General features: G+C 39.9%; 1 protein-coding gene across 3 annotated transcripts in view; it reads right to left on the bottom strand.

Moving 5' to 3' along the window:
* AUTS2 (activator of transcription and developmental regulator AUTS2) overlaps positions 1 to 23,757 on the bottom strand; it is a gene marked incomplete at its 5' end in the record, with an annotated part of 1,127,567 nt that overhangs the window by 642,750 nt on the left and 461,060 nt on the right. The gene's annotated exons all lie outside the window — the stretch shown is intronic.

Genomic DNA, 23,757 nt, shown 5'->3' with positions numbered 1-23,757 from the left:
CAGCCCTGGCTGCCTCCTCTAACTTAAATGCTTCCCTAGCCACAATATTTCTTTTTTGTCTAAACGCCTCTAGCTAAATTTCTCATAGATCGAACCATCTGATGAGGATAGAGATTCTGAGGAATTGCAATGTGTCTGGATTGATGTTAGCCAGTGAAAGCTCAGTAGACTGGAGAAATAGGTTCAAATAAATCGAAAATGACTAGCTACAGAGTTGTAATCTGCCAGCATCAGACCCTGTAGCAACAAGCCAATATGAAAAAAAGCATGCTGACAGCCAAGCACCACCAAGTCACCTGCTGCAATGAGAACCCATTTTCCCCCCACTACTGTGCTGATGATAGGCACTTTCTCTGAGACATCTCTGGTGGCAGGAGGGGAGGGGGGAGTGGCGGGAGTTCCTCATATTACAGGGAGCATTCAGTGTTGTTTGCAATCAGTGACTACTGTTGTTCTCCCAGAAACAAGGAAGGAAGAGCCCTCAAAGGTGTGTTTCAGAGGAGATGAAGGTGTGCTGTCTTCTGGAACCACAGACCAGGTATCAACATCTCCTTCCACCCCACTGGCAAGACTGCACAGAAGGCTCCCTCCCGCCGTGCAACCAACCCTACAGGAGAAGCAGCCACAGCCAAACAGGAGAGTCGTGAAGTGATGCATCTGTTTGCATGAAGACTGTAGGAGAGCTGATCAGGATTCCCAAATGGCATTAGATTCCTCAGGCAGTATTTTGTGAACACATGATAGAAAGCTCAAGCTGACTGACCATTTAACCAGAACAGTGAATTTATCATGGAGTATTTATCATGGAGTATTACATCCAGAAGAGACCAAGAAAGGGCATAAGAGACCTAACTGCCTCAGAGAAGTATTATATTTTAAGCAATCCACACTATTTTAAAAAAACATTTTTAAACTTCACATTCTCAAATGTTAAGGTATTTTATTGTACCTGGTGGATTCCTGTGCTATTTAATACTTATTCTGTTCAAATTTAAATAAACAAATATATCCTTGGCACTTGTGCAATATCCGAACAGTGTCACCAGGCTGACGATATAGGTACCCCACAAGTCCTCATGTTCATCCTTTCCCTTTAAGGCATACGTGACTATAGGAAAGTACAGAACATCAGAGGAAACAAAAGCTTACTAAAATTGCTGCTGAAAACCAAAGCCTCGAGGATCGGGTATCCCTTTAAATATAGAGTTTGGGTATTTACCCCTGTACGGAATGAAAGAAACAGAAAATGGAGATGTTTATGATTTATATTCTTGGTTAGAATGACCTGCTCTCATTTAATTTTCTAAGTGTGTTTAAATTATTCTTTATTCTCCATTTTTTACTCTATATAATAATTACAAAAATTATCTACATTCCAGAAGACATACCAAATACATGTTTTCCGATTACAAAATTATGGTCCCCAATGATACTAAAAAAGCTGGTTCTGAGCCAGCATATTTAATATTTATATCCTGATAGTCACACATCATAATTTTTAAAAATGGTAAAATAATTGACACTACTAAGGGTTCTCAGCTAAAAACAAAAGTACTCTGATAGAACTTGACAGAGGGACTCTGTCTCAGAGGGGGGAAAAAAGTTATTTTGACTCAAGATTATTGTCACCTACTGATAGGACTAATGTATTCATTACATAGAAAGAAGCTAATCTATAATAAGCAATATCACTGGGTAGGTATTACAAAATATCCTGGAATAAAGAAGCCTAATGGAGGGCAGGATTACTGGGATAGACATTTATTGGTAACATTAAAGCCTTGCCAATTAGGATTAATTACAAAGGAAGAATATCACCTAATAGATCCTACATTACACCAGAAATTAATGGTGAACTCGCGGTCCTAAAAGATGAAGTGATCAATAAATGAATGTGTGAATGCATCTGTGAGAGTGTGAGGAACCTTGTGGGACTCAGAAACTCTCATAAAACAGTGACTCCAAAGTAAGGGTTCTCTGACATACACCACAAAGGACAGGCCTTGCTAGCCTACCTCTGCCCGAATAAGAATTTTATTCTGTATAGTCTCTCTGAACCTCTAATTCTGCCTCTTTGACCTCCACAGAGGTCAGGATTCTTGCCAACCCCTCCCTAATCACTTGTAGGCCTTTGGATCAATTGGCCACATACTTAAAAGGGCAAAGTGACTTTTACATGGTTCCCCAATGCTTCAGAAAAATACAAGAAAGCATTAAGATGCAAGTGACAGTAAAATGTTTTAGTGGTAAAAAGAAAGCTGTAGTCCAGGATGACTATACATCAATCTTTCTGGATTACCACTACTTATCCAAAGGCCTCAGACTAAGAAAGCGCACCTCTACAAAAAGCGCTGATGCCCAAGGCAAAACAAGAGATCACTTGGATTTCATTCTGACATTTCTCTGTGGTGAGTTAAGAACTTCTGCTTTGGTAAGAGAGCATGTCAGCCAAAGAACTGGTAGAAAACCAAAGTGGTTATATTATTCACCTTGTTGATATGATTGTCTTTCTTTTGTTAAGCTACATTCATTATTAAATACTGTCAATTCACTCTGAAGATACAGAATAGTGTCCTGACAAGCTGCCAGCACTGTGGCTGTAATGTCAGGAGGAATGCAAAGTAGCTGTGAATGAACCATCCTTAGAAACAAAATCATTCATTATTATAAAAAGTAATACATACTTTTAAAAATATATTTTTATTGATTTTTTACAGAGAGGAAGGGAGAGGGATAGAGAGTTAGAAACATCGATGAGAGAGAAACATTGATCAGCTGACTCCTGCATGCCCCCCCTACTGGGGATCAAGCCTGAAATCAAGGTACATGCCCTCGACCAGAATCAAACCCAGGACCTTTCAGTCCATGGCCCAACACTCTATCCACTGAGCCAAACCAGTCAGGGCAGTACATACTTTTTGTACAAAATAAATTTACCCACATTCTGCCGATCTAAAGTGAATCACTGTACACATCTGGGTGCATTTTCTTCTAGTTTTATATTAATTCTTGTTTCACTCTCTCTTTCTATACATAATTCAAGTAAACTACTATTTGGTGTGTGTATATTTTTGAATAAAATTAACATATTGTAAATATTTTCCCATGAAGCAAATATTCTTTGAAAATACCACTTAACCTGATGCATTGCATGATATGGAGAAGACTATATGAAGTTTTTCTTCACATCTGATTATATCTCAGCATAATGTGTCCTAGACAAAGAATTAATGGGTCAAAAAGTATTAACATTTTTTTTTTTTGGAATATATTTTATTGATTTTTCACAGAGAGGAAGGGAGAGAGATAGAGAGTTAGAAACATCGATGAGAGAGAAACATCGATCAGCTGCCTCCTGCACATCTCCCACTGGGGATATGCCCGCAACCCAGGTACATGCCCTTGACCGGAATCGAACCTGGGACCTCTCAGTCCGCAGGCCGACGCTCTATCCACTGAGCCAAACCGGTTTCGGCATCATTTTAAAGAATTATGAAAAATTATTAAAAGGCTTGTATAAAAGTAACTGACCCAGTTTATTTTCCCCTGAAGTGACAATGACAAGTCTTATCTCTACAAATTTTATTAATCTCATAAATAGGAATGTGGTCTCCTTGTTACTTTTAATTGTATTTTTTAACTATTATGTATACTGCATTCTTACATATTTAATTCACATTCTCATTCCAAACCAGATTTTATTGATTGGTAGTAAACTGAGCTAATTTGATTGAGGGAAGGTAAATGCCATAAGCCTTCAGAAGACTTTGTGTTTGATGATGATTCTCTTGGTTAAAAAGAAACAAGTGAAAATGCATCATAAGTTAATTGAACTGTACTTTTTGTCTCTTTTTCCCCAATCAGAAGTTTTTCTTGAAGAAATGAGAAATGCTTATCATTAAGTGTCACAATGGGAAAGATGTGCATCAAACCTGACATCATCAAATAAACTAACACACCTCCTGCCTGACTCTGCATTGACTTGGACACTGCCATACTCTAGAGCGCTATGCAGGTTTGTAAACAGCACCTACAAGGAATAAAAGGTGGGTTTCAGAAAGTTTAGTCCCATAAAGCTTAAGGAAAAACAAGAGACTTTAAGATTCTTAAAATTATTCCTGGGTTAAGATCTAGAAGGGAAGATTATTCAATGAAACTTCAGATGTATTGTAAAAATGATTGCTACACACAGAGAAAAGATAACCTCATCAAAGATAACCTCAAATATCTGTCTTCCTCTGAGAAACATAAAAATCAAAACCCCCTTTTTGCTAAGCAGGAAGAATGATCTTCAATTGATCTCTTTTTAAACATATCTTAGTGAAAAGTATATTATTTGTGGTCAATCACTATTGAGAAACTAGACAAAAGTAACTTCAACTGCCTTAAAGGTATGTGCTTTTGAAGAAAAATTGGCAAGATATCGCACATATGATTTTTGAACCATGATTTTACAAAAATGCTTTTAAATTATGGCAAAATTATCTAAACTGATTCATTTGTATTTATTATAGCACCAACTATTCCTGTAGAATGCAAAGATCTGTGAGCAACATTACTGCTATATAAGATGTGAGCTTGTAAGATTTAATTCCTTCCTACTCAAAATGACAAAGTTTTCAGCCCCAAATTTTTTCCTTGGGTTTTGGTAGACAACATGTAAATTACATCCTCTTTTCATATTACTTTAATGCTCTAGTTTGTCCATTTATTTTCCTTTTTATCTTAGGGGTAAGGGAAGAGAAATATAAAATGAAATACCGTATTTCACCAAAATGTGTCTTGTGGAGGGTAGGGATGGATAGAAATGGCTGATGAAGGTGATGAACAGAATAAGTTTCCAAACTGATTTGATCAGCCCAGCCTGCGTGGCTCAGGCCTTGAGCATCGACCCATGCATCAAGAGGCTGCAAGTTTAATTCTCAGGTCAGGGCACATGCTCAGGTTGTGGGCTCAATTCCCAGTAGGGGGCGTGCAGGAGGCAGCCAATTGATGTTTCTATCTCTCTTCTTCTCCCTCTCCCTTCCTCTCTATAAAAGAAATAAAAAATACTTTCAAAACTAACTTGCTCAGAGGCTACAGAGGGTGCTCTTCACAAAGACACAAACACAAAGAATGACCCCTCACATCTGTGTTCACTCAGCCACTCATTCGGTTATTCAATAATTTGTTTGCTCGCTTATATTTTTTTACAATGAATACTATCTACTATCAGCTCTGGGGTTAAAAAATATGAATAGAATAATCAGCAGGTTAAATCTTAGAGGAGAAAGACATTGCTAGCTGGAGAAATAGGAACAGAGGACGAAGCAACTCACTAGACGCCCAACTAAATTCACAGAGTTTCAGAGGTCTAATGACACCCTACATCAGAGCTAAACTCCAAGACAAAATTTCACAAGGAGACGTCCTCCCCCAATGTTATGACCCTTCAAAAGATTTTTACTATTCATTTTGTAAGGTGTCTCTTCGATTCAGAATCCATCAAATACCATATTTACCTTTAGGTCTTTATGAGCAAATTACCCCAAATTACAATTATAGGTGAAAAGAATTACCAGTGCACCAAGCAGTCCCCACTTGGAAGGCATCTGAGTAAAGAAAACCTGGGCCTTGGCCTCCAGGAGTAATAAACTCTCTGGTAAATGGCAGGGAACAATATTAGCAGTGGTGTGTAGAAAAGATAAACCACTTTCTTTTGTTCTAAGACCTAAACGCAGCCATTGTATACAATCTGGTTACTGAATTTGTGTTGCTTCTATTGCTGCGTTAAAGGAGGCATTTCTGGAGCTGACCCCTGTATAAAAGCTGGGGTGAGCTGAGCTTTTCTGCCTATTAAGAGTGAACAGCAGAGCAGAGGGTGAACTTCTCTGAGGAGACAGGTCAGACACTGATTCAGGTTTAGCTGACAGCGGCAGGCGAGGCATTTCTAATCTCCCCAGTTAGCACTAAATCAGCATGGTGTACACAAGCCCTTGACAGAAGACAGACAAATGGGACCCACTAAAAGGATAAAGAGTGGCCTGGTGAAGCACAGGCACTGAATACAATCCAAAGCCTTCATTCCTTAAGCTAAAAATGCTTTGCTGAACCCACATCCATTTTGGACAAATCTCGGCTCTTCTATAGTAAAATGACATCTGGTGTGATCCTAAAACACAGATGATGCCCATTCCAAGAATTTAGAACTCAGTCATTAAAAGGCATACTCTGACCTTCCCTTCTATTTTCTGTTGCCTGGAGAAAAGAAACGTCAAAGAAAAAATTAGGGAGATGCCATCTGAACCATTGTCGTTCCCCAGTGCAGGGTAATTCATGGTTTACTTTTCCTCAGGCCCTCCTGACAATCAATCACTCCAAGACAGAGCAAAAGAAATGTGACCAAGCAGGAACATGAACTCTTTTCTGTGGTGGTCTCTTCAAGTTTACAAATACATTCCAGGAAGGGAAGAGAAGAGTGACAAACAAAAACTCAGAGAGAATGCCCCTCAAACGGAGCACTGCTAGTGGTGTGCGGCTCTGTCTTCACAGTGCACTTTTTGTATGTATCATCTTCAACCACCTACACATTGTTATCTAAGAGAAAAAAATAATAAAAATGAATAAAGAACCCACCTAGGGTAAACCATTATAAAGAAAAAAATTCACCATCAATGAGAATAACCACCCTTTGATTTATCTTGTAAATTCAGATTTTTGTTGACCATACCTGATAAAAATAAGGCCGACCTGCAAATGCCAAACATGGCTTGACTGCAAGCATCCATCAAGCTGCCAGTGGTGATGGTGGGAAAGGGGGTGGTAGGCAGGCTGCCTGACACTCTGAAGAGATGCCTTTAACTGTGTGGACTCTCATACACACACAAGTCTAAAGTACTCCCTTGGCAGTTTATAACTCATGCAACTATAACTTGCCCTCACATTAGAAGCAATGAATCATAGATCTCCTTAACAGAGGGAAACTAAGATAATCTCTTACCCTCAGAAAAAGAAGGTGTTATACCCACTTGATAAATGACCTAATAAGAAAGACTGGAAAGGATAGTCTGGAAAGCGGTATTGGCAGAGAGGGTACAGGTTGGGTTTTTTGCTAGCCCACAATTTATTCTTCTCCAAATTCTACCCAGGTGTGCTTCAACTGACCTCTCATCCCAAAACAACAGAGAACTTGTCACTTACATAATACTAGGGGGATGAGTCTAAACTTTCTTAAATATTACAACAGCCAGCTATTTTATAAATAGCAAGAGTGTAGGGACATGTTAAAAATAAGAGAGATATGGCTATAATTTTAAAAGGACATAATATGGATAAATGTCAATGTGGAATGAACAAACCAGTTCAGGAAATAAAATTGGAACTTAGAAAACAGCAATGTGTATTGGGATAAATATATACATTTCTATAGAAGATAAATAAAATAACTGAATTTCCATAAAGGTTTCAGAAAAAAGAATACCATCAATATTTCAAATGACAAATAAAGCATTTTTCACTATATAAACAGGCCCTACCCACGGAGCTTCTGGGGTGAAGTCTGAGAATTTGCACTTCTAACAACTTCCCAAGTAAACCTGATGCTGCCATACTTTTGCTTTGATCATTTTCTCCTCGATTTTAAAACTCTCTCCACTTTGAGAAGCACAGCTTGCTGTCCCCTTAATTGACCTCATACAATGTTCCTCTTTCTGGCTGGCATTTCTTTGCTGAAGTTAAATTTAAGGCTGTTGCTCAAATGAAAGAGATGAAGCACAGCAAAGGGAGACGTACAAAAACGTTTTGTGTTTTTTATTTATTTAATCCCTAGTTCAATGCGATTGCAACCTGTGGACCCTAATGTCAAAAAGTGTGGTATGATATTCTCTGGAACTCTACTTATATGTGGGAAATGATCTTGAATATCAGAACAGAAGATATTTTACTGGAATGCTTCTCTTTCCCATTCTAACAAAATTTCATTCACTTGGACCAACTATAGGGAAAGTTAATCTAAACTGGTGAACAATTACACTTTAAGCAACACAATACAATAAAATGTTGCTTAATAAATGTCATCTTATTACTTTTAAGTCAACTAACTTGGCCTAAGCAAGGTCAAGTGAAGGCTTAACTTGCTGCTTAAATGGGTTGACAGTGCTCTCCGCTGCCAACTTCAGAGCCTCACCATGGCTCTCATGGCCTCACCAAGGAAGTCCATCTTTTTAAGCTAAATATTAAAGGCACTAAATGCATATCATCCGCAATGTCCCTACATTTACCATGCATTCCAGGCAAACAGGGAATCACAGACTGCTTACATCACAACAGAATGCACCTGTGCCAACCTGTGTCCACACCATGCCCTCCTTTAAGGTCCTACTCAGATGCCACCTCTTTCAAATAGCATTTCCAGACTCCTGATTCCCATATTACTCTTGCAATAACTCTATTACATTGAGATATATGCAATTTAAAAAAACACATGTAAATATTAAGATCTCTACATAGAAACCTATACAAAGATGTTTATAGCAGCTTTATTCATAACTGCCAAAACATAAAAGGTGCCAATATGTACTTCAGTAGCTGAGTGGATAAATAAAACTGTGCATATCCCAACAATGGAATATTATTCAGTGCTCAAAAGAAATGAGCTACCAAGCCATGAAAAGACATGTGCAAACTTAAATGCTTATTAATAAGTGGAAGAAGCCAATCTGAAAAGGTTACATACTGTATAATGCCAACTATATGACATTCTGGAAAAGGCTAAACTATGTAGATAGTAAAAAGATAAGGAGTTACCAGGGATTGGGAGGGGGACATGAACAGGCAGAGCACAGAGGACTTTTAGGGAAATGGAACTATTCTTTATGACACTATAATGATAAATACATGTCATGAAACAGTTTTTGCAGCCCATAAATATACAATATGAAGAATGAAACCTAATGCAAGGTATGGACTTTGGATGATGATAAAGTACGTTCAATGAGTGTAACAAATTACCAATCTGGTAGGGATGTTGATAGTCCTGGAAGCAGTACATATGTGGGGACCAGGAGCACATGGGAACTCTTTGTACTTTTAGTTTACTTTTGTTGTGAATCTAAAGCTGCTCTAAGAAATAAAGTATGGTTACATATACATAGTTATCTAGCTGGGTAAGTAGCTAGCTAGATCACTTTTCTGATTTCATCCAGACCAGTGATTAACACTATCACCATTCTAACAGAATCCTCCATAAACTGGTTACTCTTACCAAGGAAAGGTGTGAAGATAAGTAAGAAGATGCTGTACTCTCGTTAGTGTAAAAAGAGAAAACCAGCATGCAGCATGTTTCTTCCCAGAGGAAAAATTAAAAATATTTCTTTCTTTCCAATCAACGTAGAAATTAACTGCAAATGCCTCCTGCAATTCACATACATAACGCTATTTGAGGAGAGAAGGGTGGGAGGTGAGTGGGTTGGAAGGGACAGGCATGGAAACCTACTTTTCTTTTAATACTTTGGTGGGAGGTGAGTGGGTAGGAAGGGACACTCATGGAAACCTACTTTTCTTTTAATACTTTCCGGGGAAATTTACCTCAGAATCAAGTTACTATTTTTTTATGAGACTTCAGTGCTATTCTGCTGGATAGAACAAGGTCCTGGATGGTTTTGTAAAATTCCAGACATGGCAGTTTATAGGAGAAACCTAGGCTGACCCCCACACTCAGCTGGTTCCATCAGACACTTAAGTGAATGTCCTACTTGGCTGCATTGCTGGGATTTTAGAATATGCCTCTCAAATCATAAAGTTCAAAGCAAAACACCGTGTACTGAATGGCTTACATTAGTTTCATTAGTGTCTAAATTTCAGCAAAATCTTACATCTGGGAATTATTCAAAGATACAGGAGGTTCTGTCACTAATAGAAGCCATTCCAATGGAATGTGTGTTTCCTTAGTTTTATTCCCATGACTGAATGTCTTTTCGATGACCTTTTATTTATTATGGAAGCCACAGTCAGATCACTCCCTTAACATCAGAATCCTTAGAGTTTTGTTAACTCTTTGGATGGTGGAAAACTTGGAGGGGAAAGGCTAACCGTAACAACAATATAGTGGTAATATTCCAAGCACCTAGCATGTACCAAGAACTGTGTGAGCTCCTTCCCAGCATGGCCTCCCAAAGACACTTTCCCTCTTATGTTGGCACATGCATTTCATAGCATGGCACAAGAGAAACATGGGTTTAGACCAGCCGTGGGCAAACTACGGCCCGTGGGCCAGATCCGGGCGGTTTGAAATGAATAATAAAAAAAAAAAAGACCGTACCCTTTTATGTAATGATGTTTACTTTGAATTTATATTAGTTCACACAAACACTCCATCCATGCTTTTGTTCCAGCCCTCCGGTCCAGTTTAAGAACCCATTGTGGCCCTCAAGTCAAAAAGTTTGCCCACCCCTGGTTTAGGCCCTGGAGAACTTTTAAAGGAGAAACAGAAAACAGAGCCTACCACTTAAAGAGTGGATTTTGGCCCTGGCTGGTGTGGCTCAGTTGGTTGGGTGTCGTCCTGGTCACCGAAAGGTTACCTGTTAGATTCCAGGTCAGGACACGTGCTAGGGTTGCAGACTTGATCCCCAATGGGGTGTGTGCGAGAGGCAGCTGAACAATGTTTCTCTCTCCTCTCTCCATTCCACTATCTAAATATCAAAATAAATATTTTAAAAAATAAAGAGTGGATTTTGTGTTTCAGCTTTCTATCTTTAGAGTAAGAATGAAAATACATATCCCATAGGAAATATTTTTTAAGGAATAGTTTTAAAAGAATATAGATAAAGTAACTGAAATAGTGACTATCCCACTGTGGACCCTTCCTCTGGTATTTTAAAGACACTTTTAAGGACTGTTTCTAAAATTTTTAGATACCTCGCAGAGTCACCAATATATCTTTAAAATACTTCCTTTAACACTCTATTCCTCACGCTCAGGGTTTTAATATAGACTAGGAATCCTGTTCCTGCCTCTAGTAATAGTTAACTAATCTAGTCCCTTCCTGATAAATCCATACCCACATCAATATTTTTCTAAACACATACACTCAACAATCATTCATTGAGCGCCCACTACCTCCAATCTAAGCTCTAGGCACTGAGGACACATGTGAGAGAAAAGCCTTACATGTCAGTGGGGGAGAGTTTGAGAAAGACAGAAACAAATGTTGTGGGACAGTATTATGAAGGAAGCACGTGGAAAACACCTCAGTGTGATAGTTAAACTAAAGTGGAAAGGTTGAAATATACTGAGGCATGCAAAGAACCATCTCAGGTCATCAGAATAACAACTGATAGGAAATAACAACCATGATGGGAAAGATCTTGGCATATCTGAGTAACAGATCCTGTCAACAGATCTTAAAAACCTCCATGACCAGTGGTTGTGAAAACCCACTTAACCTTTGGAGGTAAAACATTGCTTTTATGTCTATTGCAGTTAGGTGAGTGACCACAGCTTCTGTCTGGGAATTGGAAAAGCTCAAGGTCTGCAGCACATGGTAAACCTACCACTTAGGGCATTCTCAGTGTGACAGTTTAGCAAAAACAAGGGCTCTTAAAAATGTATATCATTATCACTGAAGTTATTTGGGGTTTAAATTGAATCTATGATGTAAAAATGATAAAAATAATGATTCTAAATAGAGAAACACTTAACTGAATAGGGAAAATGTTAAGCTGGTGTTTACCTAATCTCCCTAGTACCTTCATGTGAATTAAGTGGAAAAAATGGGACAAAGAAAAGTACCGAAAGCTAGAACGAAACAAGTGGCATTCCCATTTAAACAGAAAAGAAATGTTACATTAGGAGAAGGAAGAGGAGGAAGAGGAAGAGGAGGAGGACCAAACTAGTGATATCAGAACTCAAATGTTCAAAGTAGAAGAAAACTTTGAGAGGTTATTTAATTCCCTCCACTTAAAAGGTAAGGCCAGAGAAACCTACAGTCTTCTAGTAATTTGATTACAACTAGTCAACAGTTTTGTAATCTAGAACTATGGAGCCTAGGCCTACTCATTCATTCATTCATTCATTCATTCATTCATTCATTCATTCTAGTTACTTTTAAAAGAAGTAACTAGTGTATCAGAAGCTTGTGGAAAACACTACACGTCTGGGAAATGCACATCTTGGAACACATTTTTGTGAAGGCAATGAGAACACAGGTAGGCAAGTATAACTAGGTGAACAATCATAATCAATTATTCAAATTAATGATGTTATTGTCAACCTAACAGCAGCACAGAAAGAGGGGAAAAGACCAGGGGAGGAGAGGGGAAAGGAAAAGTATTGTCTCCACAGGATGCGCGTCAGACCCAGGTAACCCAGATGTCTCAAGGCATTACTGAAAATAGTGAAGCCAGGCACACTTTAAAAAATGTATTTTGATTTATGGATAGGTAATTCTGAGTGACCTTCAGTAAGTTAACGCATATATTTGGTCACGTAATGACCTTGCGATTAGGCCAAAATTTGAAGTCCTAAATGTATGTTTTTTAATAACCTGATGCTATCACAAATTCTGTTTCAATTTAAAAGTTTCCTACTTACCCTGCAGGTATTTCAAGCCCTTATGGTAGACACAATTTTTCATTTTATTTCTACATCAGAATTAATCTCTATAGTGCCTTTACAGTGAACATAATATCCATATTTATTCATATAGGGTGTCCCAAAATTCACGCAAGAAGTAATTTTGATAGAAAACACAGGTTTATAATTAAAAATTGTAATTTTTTATTGATTCATAAAGCATACAGTATAGGATTATGTATGGAATAGCACATCAGGTAAATAGCCTCCATGGCTTTGCTGGCACATATGCAAAGCCGTGGTCTTCATTGGTCTTCATTGTCCCTGCTCCTGGGCCATAATTGGTACTTGGTAATGCTTATCAAATTGAAGGGATTGAAATCAAAGGGCAACAGATATTAGAATCTGATTCAATATGCCAAGTAAAATTAGGCTTTTTTGTTGTTGTTGTTGTTAATGCTCACGCAAAATTCAAATCTTGCGTGAATTTTGGGACACCCTATATATGTAGGAAACAAGAAAAATTTTGTACTTAGTATGCCCTCAACCCCCCCCGCCCCCGGGAGTTAACAATTAGTCTTTTTCCAAGGAAGTAAGATCTCAACATTTATTTTCAAACAATTTTAGATCCATGTCATCTACGTATTTTACAGAACAAATTCAGTTTTTATAAAGAGAATAATAAGCGAGTGAAAGAGAAATAATGTAGCAATCTATATCTCTTATAAGAGGCTGCATCATCCTTTGTAATAAAAGCCTAATATGTTAAGTGTCTGGTCGATTGGTCGGCCATTCAACCAATCAAAGTGTGATATGCTAATAATGATATACTAAGGCCATTCAACCACTTGCTATGACATGCACTGACCCCCAGGGGGCAGACGCTCTGACGCGTAAGTTAGCTTGCTGCTGGGGTCCGGCCAATCAGGGACAGAGCAAGATGGGCCAGACATGCCCTGGAGCCCTCCCGCGGTCCCTCCACAGCTAGCCAACCTCCTGCATGCACTGGTGGGGTCCCTCGGCCTGGCCTGCACCCTCCTGCAATCTGGGACCCCTAGGGGGATATCGGAGAGCTGGTTTTGGCTCAATCCCACAGGCCAGGCTGAGGGATCCCACAACGGGCCTCTAGTTTAATATAAATGACATGACCTTTGGAGCTACACAGGATTCAGTTCAAATCCCACCTCAGCTACCAACCAATCTTATGAGTAGGGCCACAGCTGGCCTATACAGGACTTAGTATAAATTAGAAAAAACATAGTCTTTACCTGCTATCTCGGCCGACTACCTTCATGCAATGAACAACCTGTAACCTGTATATAAGTATACATATGACTTTGGAAATATCTCTCTAAGCTTTAGTGAATATAATACCATTTACACCTCATTAGGTTGAAGAAAGAATTAAATAGGGTAGAGAGATAAAGCACTCAACATGGAGTCTAAGCAATTAGAGCTAACAACCTAGGAAGTATTCGTTCTCATCTCTATGCTTCCCCTTGGCCAGTCACCTATATGGTCAATAGCCCAGGAAAGTCCTATTAAGAATGGATAATACTCTGCCATTGAAAGTAGTTAATGTGTTCCAGGATTTAGCCATTGCCCTGGAGCTTTGTTACAGAAGGTGGATGTTGACCTGGCCCTTGAGTGCTAAAGCTTGCTGTCTGTATGTCCCACTGCATTGCACAACACTAATCATTTAACCTGTATTTTCTCCATTCCATTTCTTTTCAAATTGATTGCCTGTTGTAACCATGCCTTGTAGTATACAGGACACTAGTTTTAAATTTCACTCCATAAATTCCATCTGGGAAAGCTTTTAAATCCACCAAATGACTATAATGGGTAAACAGAAATCTTACCCACATAAACCCCAAGCCCTAACCACTCCCATGATGTTCAGTCATTTCTACTCTGGGAACAAATCTGAATTCTTTTTTCCTAAATTAAAAACTCATTTGAAAGAAGTAGTATTAAACTACCCCATAAACATAATAAACCACACTTAAATCTTGGTTGCAGTAAATATCTCTTGCCTACAGCTATTAGATTCCACAAGTGAATTTTAAGTTTGCCAGCATAACAGTATATTTATTCTGACCATGATTTGCTTTCTGTGGCTTGATGTTCTCTTGTGCTTCCTTCTTATGTTTGGGGGTGGGGTGGGAAGGGCTTTAGGCTATCCAGAAACCTGTAATAGATTTATTCAGGAAACAACAGTGCTATAAGAGATTCCCCACTTCCTCACTGCAAGGTCAGTTTGGGCTCTAGGCACTAATATCAATGGTGGCCATCTTGCCTACCTCATTTCCTTAGTGATTGATTAGGACTGTGAAAATTAGTTTGAAACACGAGCAAATTACCTAGAAAGCGTTAAAGATTCTGGGCAGGTATTTCACTCAAAGGCCTGGCCAGTTCTTCAAAATGAACTGGCATACATTTGCTCAACAAAAGCACCTGTCAGTGGTTGGGAGAGGTGCTTGTTATTATATGAATAATCACTTAAAGTTGTTATTTGCTGTAGACAGTACAGGTAAAAAGGATCTGGAGTAGTAAAGAGAAGTTAGAAGTATATAGAAGTTATTCCAAACCTCAAATTCTGCCACTGACATTTAATATCCATGGGCCTAGATCCAAGATTTCATCCTAACAAAAATCAGGATTGGAGCCACACAAGAGGCCCAAGAAGGCCAGCTAATGATGAGCTGGAACAAGAGGGCTTACTGTTACATCACCACCCACACTATATACCCAAAAGGGTCCTAAACCCCAATAGTATAACCTAAAACCTCCTGCTCAGACTATGAAACACATTTCTCTCATTTAAAAACCTTGAAAATTATTCATAAAAGCCCATTTTTTTAAATTCTATAAGATACTTAGATTTATAAAAAAATCTTCAGTTTCATATTTCTTTAGCCCTAAGTTTGTCATTTCTATGTTAGCAAGCTGAATTATCTTCATATACTTTTAAGTTTTAAGCAATTTTAAAGGAAAAAATATGATGAAAAGAATTCAGCCAGTGGTAATAAAAATTGGCACGGCTTTTTCAAGAGGCAATTTGATATGAGGTTGTAATATAAGCGTGTGTGTGTGTGTGTGTGTGTGTGTATTCTCTTTCACCAAAAATGTCCTAAAAAAGATAAGATTAAAATGACAAGATTACTAATTCTTCATCAAAGTATGACTATTTAAGTGAAATATATGGAGCAACTCAAAAATGCAACAGCATGGAATCGGTTAAATACGATGAAATGTTCATATATTTATTATCTCCCATTTAACAAATGACTAATGAGATGCACAAAATAGTAAACTATAAAAACTATCAAGAACAATATGCACAAATTAGTATTATTTTTGTTATTTTGTGTATACGTTCTTAAAATGACTTAAAAATTTAAACCAAGCTGTCACTGATGGCAAGGTACAGATATTTTACGTTTTCTTCTTTAGTTAGTATTAATCAACTTTTCTATAAGGAATATATGTTGAATCTACAATAAGAAAAAAATGGTTTTGATAATGACCTTAGGTTTTATCTTATTCCTTCTTACATTTATCAGATTGAAATTCTGCAGATCATTACATTTTAATGTGTAAAATTACTTCTAAACACATCCACCATCACTAATGTAACACCTGTGGCTCACACACAAATGGATTATTAAAAAAGTAATGAGCACCTATTTGCTAAGTGCTCTCCTATGGCTAGGGATGGAGAGATAAGTAAAGGTACTTCTCTGGTTTTTAGGAGTTCACGATCTATCGAGAATGAGATAAAGGCAAGCAATAATTACTATATAGTGAAAGAAAATGCAAATGAAAAGAAATATGCACAAAATCTTATGGGCTCAAGAATGGAGCTCTTAGTTGGGCTTTGGGGGTGCAAGGACCGGGTACTAATGAAAAATACAAAGTCTGTTATGAGGACAAAGAGAGGCAAAGCCTTGACATAGGAAACACTATGTGTGATATAATGATACAGAACAACATGGGAAGTGAGGGGGCCAATAAATTGCTGGGTATAGGAGAATGTATGTTGTGTGCAGAGAACACCAGGGTTTCTTATAAAATAGACTAAAAAAGTAGAGAGAAACCCTGAAAGGCCTTTAAAGGCATACGTAAGTATTTGGAAACCTTCTGGAAACAGAGTGGAAAAGCATGTGATTTCATATCATCAGGGAGGTAAGAATAATCTTCTCTCCCTCTCACGCCTTCAGTTATCACCTTTAGACCATGATCCCTAAAGTATGCCTCTAGCCCAGACACTCTCCCCTGTACACCCCACTCATAGTCCCTACTGAATGGTTAATCGTTTATTTACCATATGTTCTATGAAGCCTAACACCCCCCTCAAATATAAGATGTCCCACAACAATCCTTCCATCAAATCTTTAAGCTACTCTAGAAAAATCAAGCCAAAATCAGCATCCTCCTTTCATTCCTCTCAGAAGTCCACACTATAAAAGCTGGAGAACTTGCTTTAAATTGTTTTCAAGTCTCTCACCCTTTACTGAGCACCTACTCTTCAGTTCAAGAATCTGACCATATCTTGGTTAGACACTTAGGTCTCTTAAATGATCTCTCCACCAATCTATCATCCATGCCACTTGGCTGTTACTCAGAGTGATCTCTCCAAGTAACAATAAGAAACACTCCACTCCTTGGTTCCATAGTCTCTGGGGGCTCCCTATTGCCTACCACACAAAATGTGGTCAAATTCTGCCTGTTGATGAGGTTTCCTTCAGCTTTTTAATGTACTAACAGTGTGTAAAATGGAGCTTCTTAATACATTAGCACTTGGCTCAAACTTATGTTAAGGCTACCTCACATGGCCAAGCGGTAGGATACAAACTAGTAAAATACACTAGGAAGTGAGTGTCTGCAACAGCACCATGCAATACTAAAATACGTATCCCATAGAGTGAGTCCCCTGAGAGCTCTTTAATGGTTAGCATTTCGCCTGGAATACTGTAGGTCTTTAAGGAAACGGTTTGACAAAATGGATGACTTTTTGCCAAGTAAAAGAAGTTCCTGATCAATTCACATGACATGCACAATTAAAAGTAAAACTTTTATATATGATACAGTGGCAATACAGACCTGTGTAAGATTTTTTTATGATAATTTTTTTTTTTTAAGGACCATTTTCTACCCTAAAAAGGTCTTTCCATGGGTGAATCTCATTATACGTTCCATCACAAACAACAATTTCACCATGGCAAATTTACCAGTATTACAGATCACCCATAAATTTCCCATTAGCATAAGAGACTTATTCTAGAGTGCTGTCTACGGTCTTAACCAGACCACAAGTTTTAATCAGCAAAATTAAAACTATCATCCTATAAAAGAATACCCAATAATGATGTATTAAACTTAGTATTGCATACATGTATACACATTGCTCTAAAATTCAAACGGTTCTAAGGTAATATAGAACAGTTTCTAATACAGGCTTATAAGGTTATCATTCTCTTTATCAAAATAAAATAAAGGTAGCTTTCAAATCCTCAAAATTGTTAACCAAATACTTTGTGGCAGGGAAATATAATAAAAGATACAGTGTTACAGAATTTATATCAAGAAGGAAAAATTGGTTTAACCTACAATTATCAGAATTTTCATTTTTTTAAAAATATATTTTATTGATTTTTTACAGAGAAGAAGGTAGAGGGATAGAGAGTTAGAAACATCGATGAGAGAGAAACATCGATCAGCTGCCTCCTGCACACCTCCTACTGGGGATGTGCCCGCAACCCAGGTACATGCCCTTGACCGGAATCGAACCTGGGACCCTTGAGTCCGCAGGCCAACGCTCTATCCACTGAGCCAAACCGGTTTCGGCCAGAATTTTCATTTTATAGAGTGTTCCAATTACATGTCCCAATATATGACCTCCCCATTCTGTTCCTTTGTTTTCCCATTTTGAATTCTTGCTGCCTCTAGGTTACAAAAAAAAATAGCAGACTGATTGCAGGAAGTCAACAGCTTCCATTTGCTTGAGAACAGAGTTTAAGTTTGAACAATCTATCAAAGTTATACTTTCTTTAACAAGATGATAATATGTATCACTATATGCTAAAACATATACTACTTATATAATACTAGAAGCCCATTGCACAAAGATTCGTGCAATAGGCCTTCCTTCCCCTGGCTGGTTTTCCTCCGGCACTCGGGACCCAGGCCTTTGGTCCAGCCACAGCGGAGAAGCCACGCCTCTTCAGTCTTCACTCTGGCAGGAGCCTTCAGTCTTAGCTCTGTGCCTGCATATGCAAATTAACCACTATCTTTGTTGGGTTAATTTGCATAGTCGCTCTGATTGGCTGGTGGGTGTAGTGGAGTGGCACCAATTTGCATGTTTCTCTTTTATTAGTGTAGACTAGAGGCCTGGTGCACAAAAATTTGTGCACTCGGGGGGGGGGGGTTCCCTCAGCCTGGCCTGTGCCCTCTCGCAGTCTGGGACCCCTCAGGAGATAACGACCTGCTGGCTTAGGCCTGCTCCTGGGTGGCAGAGGGCAGGCCCAATCCCTAGGTGCAGCCCCTGGTTGGGCTCAGAGCAGGGCCGATTGGGGAGTTGGGGCGCCACCCCCTGTCATGCACAGAGCAGGGCGGATTGGGAGGTTGCAATGCCACCCTCAGTCACGCTCAGGGTAGGGCCGATTGTGGGGTTGGGGCACCGCCCCCTGTCACACTCAAGGCAGGGTTGATGGGGAGGTTGCGGCACCACCCCGTCACGCACAGAGCAGGGCCGATCGGGGGGTTGGGGCGCTGACCCTGTCACGCACAGAGCAGGGCCCATCAGGGGGGTTGGGGCTCCGTACCCTGTCACGCACAGAGCAGGGTCGATCAGGGGGTTAGGGAGCTCCCCCCTGTCACGCACAGAGCAGGGCCCATCAGGGGGGTTGGGGAGCTCCCCCCTGTCACACACAGAGCAGGGTTGATCAGGGGGTTGGGGAGCTCCCCCCTGTCATGCACAGAGCAGGGTTGATGAGGGGGTTGGGGAGCTCCCCCCTGTCACTCACAGAGTAGGGTCGATAGGGGAGTTGGGGGCACCACCCCGTCACACACAGAGCAGGGCGGATCAGGGGGTTGGGGCGCCGCCCTCTATCACCCACAGAGCAGGGCCGATCAGCGGGTTGGGGCGCCACCACTGTCACACTCAGGGCAGGGCCGATGGGGAGGTTATGGCTCTACCCCGTCACACACAGAGCAGGGCCCGTGGGGGGGGGGGAGGGGTTTGAGGCGCCGCACCCTGTCAGACACAGAGCCGCAGGGCAATCAGGGGGTTGGGGTGCTGCACCCAGTCACACACAGAGCCGCAGGGCGATCAGGGGGTTCGGGAGCTCCCCCCAGTCACGCACAGAGCAGGGCTGATCAGAAGGTTGGGGGGCCTTCCCCTGTCACGAACAGAGCAGAGCGGATAGGGGGTTTGGGCGCTGCCCCCTTTCACGCTGATCCCAGTGCTAGGAAGCCTCTCGGCTCCGCTGATCCTGGTGCTGGGAGGCATATTACCCTTTTACTATATAGGATAGAGGCCTGGTGCATGCGTGGGGCTGGCTGGTTTTCCCTGAAGGGTGTCCTGGACCAGGGTGGGGGTCCCCACTGGGGTGCCTGGCCAGCCTGGATGAGGGGATGATGGCTGTTTGCAGCTGGTCAAACCCCCTTTAGGGTGGGGGTCCCCACTGGGGTGCCTGGCCAGTCTGGGTGAGGGGCTGAGGGCTGTTTTCAGGCTCACGGGTGACTGAAGCTCCCAACTGCTGCTTTTTTCCTTTTTTTTTTTTTTAATTCTGGGCCAGCTTTAGCTCTGGCTCCAGCTCTGAGGCCTCTGCTGGGTTCTATAATCAAGACACTGTATCAACTCCAGCTCTGAGATCCCGGCTCACTGAAAGCTGGTTTCTGGGGTTTTGTTTATCTTCTATATTTGTTACAATGTTTCAGACTGCAGGCTCAGAGGCCGGCAAGGCAGGCGGGGAACGTTGGAGTCCTCCGTCACTGAAGTAAGCAAGCCTCATGTTAGTTTCAAGCTGCCTGGCTGTCGGCCGCCATCTTGGCTGGCAGTTAATTTGCATATCTCGCTGATTAGCCAATGGGAAGGGTAGCGGTTGTACGCCAATTACCATGTTTCTCTTTTATTAGATAGGATGTGCAAGTTCCAGTGTAGGCTTAATATTTTGTTTTATTTAACATATAGAATCCTTTAAGGTAGGTCCGATATTATTTCTATTTTACTGATGAGGACGCTGAGGCATAGGAAGTCTAAATAACCTGCTTTAGATCATGCAGAGTGTAAGTGGCTGAGCTGGGAATCTAACCTAGAGTCTGTTCTTTTAACCTCTATACCCTATTTGATGAGATCTCTCCATTAAGATACTGAAAAGAAAATTTTAAAAAAATACCCTTGTGTGCAAGCTCTTTTCAATAAACACTATCTCCTTGATCTTAAAAAAAATACTGAAAAGGAAAGAGAAATAATTAAGCCTAGGGCATTCTAGTCAGTGTTTCCTCTGCCCAATTCCATCCATATTTTGTCACCAATTTTGAGTATTAGTATGATATCAGAAAGCATAGAATATTATTTCAAAAGAGTATGCTGGTCTGTTATCCTCTCCCTTAAAAAACACGACTTTAAAAAAGCACCAAACAATAACAATGGGAGCTACAAATGCAAGTCATATTTGCAATTTAACCTTTTTAGTGGCCATATTTAAAAATGTAAAAAAAAGGTAAAATACGTTTTAATGGTATATTTTCTTTAACCCAATGCATCAAAAATATTATTTCAGTATGTAATCTATATAAATTATTAGAGATATTTTACATCTTTATTTTCATTCTAACACTCCAAAATCCAGTGTGTACATTACACCTGCAGCACATGTCAATAAGACTAATCATTGTTCACATGCTTGATAGCCACACATATCTAGTGGCTGCAGGAGTGAACAGCACAGTTCACTATTGAATAATTAAAATAAATATAAAAGCACTAGTGGCCTGGTGCACAAATTCGTGCACACTGAAAGGAAATTAATTAGAAGAAATATTTTAATATCGCTATTCACCCTTTCTCTATTATAGAAGTGTCAACCAAATTCACATTTGACAATGACAGATCAAAACACACGCATGCGACTGGCACCAGCGAGAGCTTTATATTCATCACGCATGTGCAAGTCAACTTAGCCTTTTATATATGTAGAATAAAGTTACTTAATTAAACCTTCTTTCTGATGTAGCTAAACTTTTTTCAGCCCAGTGAAGCATCCTAACTTCTCTTTCAGGTAACTGTCAGCAACACAGCAGTAAATATCAACATGAAGCAGATTATTATTGTAGATCATGCAGGGAGAACAAAGGGTAAAATATTTAATTGCAGCAGTATTTAACTATATTCTGTGCAGTGAGAATACCTGAAGTCATTTTCAAGGTCCACCATTTCTTACTTCTTTTCATTCAGGTCAAGTTTCTAAGCTTTCTAAATCTCCATTTTCCGACTAATGAAAAGAAAATAGGATTCCACCGAGTCTCCTATCTACCTACTCCAGGACTTATGTGAGGATCAAATGAGATGAGGCATGGGAAAACGCTTCACAGACATTTGGTTACAGTGTAAATGTTTCCACCTGGCTATAAAGCAAATCATGATCCTGGGCTGAAGAAACTGCAAGGAGGCTAGTCGCTAGGGAGAGGAAGCTGGGCATTGCTACGGGACATCATTACCAGGACAGTCAGACACTTAGCATATTAGCCATATCCTATCTAATAACAGAGAAACATGGTAATTGACCATACCTTCACTACGCCTCCCATTGGCTAATAGTGCAATATGCAAATTAACTGCCAACAAAGATGGCGGCTAATTTGCATATTGCAGGCAGGGCAGGCCAGTGTGAGCCGCCATCAGGGATCCCCATGAGCGGCCCTGGGCAGCAGGGTTTGGCGGCGTGAACAAGCCGCCTAAGCCCCGCCCCCAGCCGGGAACCCCCCTGTGAGCGGCCCTGGGCAGCAGCGGGGCTTGGTGGTGCGATTGGCCCAAGGAAGTCCTATTCTTGCAGGAATCCTCCTGCAATGGGCTTCTAATTATATATATATGACTCTGTTCAATATTTTTAAAAAGATACTGAAAAGAAAGTTTTCATAAACTTCATGAACTTTCTCCCATGTCTGACTACCTTCTTTAAACTAGAAAGAAAAAGAGTGTACCTATCTACCTGTCAAGCTGTGGGGATGCTCAAACAGTAATCACTAATTGAAATGTGTGCTTAGATAGTATGTATTTCTAATGTGTCCAATAGAGTGGGTTCAATAACACTTCCCTTATCCCCAGGCTCATCACTTGTTGTTCCATGGGGCCCAAAAGGAGGTTTTAATAGGAACTGGAAAGTAAAAATATGTGGATACTTCTTGAAAAAAAAATGTTTTGGGTAAGCCACATTATCTTTATTTCCAAAGGACAATATTTCCTTTTCTATGTATTTACCTATGTGGACTATAGTTGAGTCTGGTCATCATACAGTGACATTTTCTTCAGTTAAAAGTCCATTTCACCCTAAATTCCCAGTCTGGATTTTCTCTCAGCAGTCAATTTGACTCTATCAACATTAGATCAGTTGGAGGTGTGGGGGGAGCTGGGGGCTCCCATGGATAGCAAAGGCCGTTTTTTACCATTTATGTTTTATTTACTCCACAATTAAGTACACGTTAACCCTATCACCATGTAATCTTGAAAATGTAAAAAATTAATTTGAGCAAAAAGTGTTTTTCCCCCACTTAAGAGGATAACATCTAATTAAAACAGAATCTAACCTTTGCTGTGTTCCTCAATTTACTCAGTAAAAAGTAATCAATTGTTAATGACACCTCCAACCTATTCTCCCAAAAAGGCAGAGGGTAGAGGGAGGGAAGGAGAATGTCAAAACAAAAGCCTATGCTAGAAAATTTACAAGGAAGAACAACAAACATCCTCTTTGGGAATTACTCTAGGCTACACAGCAAGGAATTATAGCACATAAACTGAGGTTACATAAACACTCTAATAAAATCCAGGGCTTGATTTATAGAAGTGGCTTGTTTTGTGCTTGCTTCCACAGAGGACCTAAGCCTGGAAACCAGCAAGCCATCCATTACCTTCAGCAGCAGCAGAGGTTTGCTGGCAGCTGCTGGATCTTCTGAGAGAGAGAGAGAGAGAGAGAGAGAGAGAGA

Source organism: Myotis nattereri (genome assembly GCF_964212035.1).
Source record: "Myotis nattereri genome assembly, chromosome: 4".
NCBI classification, from domain to species: domain Eukaryota; kingdom Metazoa; phylum Chordata; class Mammalia; order Chiroptera; family Vespertilionidae; genus Myotis; species Myotis nattereri.
This window is presented reverse-complemented; position numbering and strand designations above follow the sequence as displayed.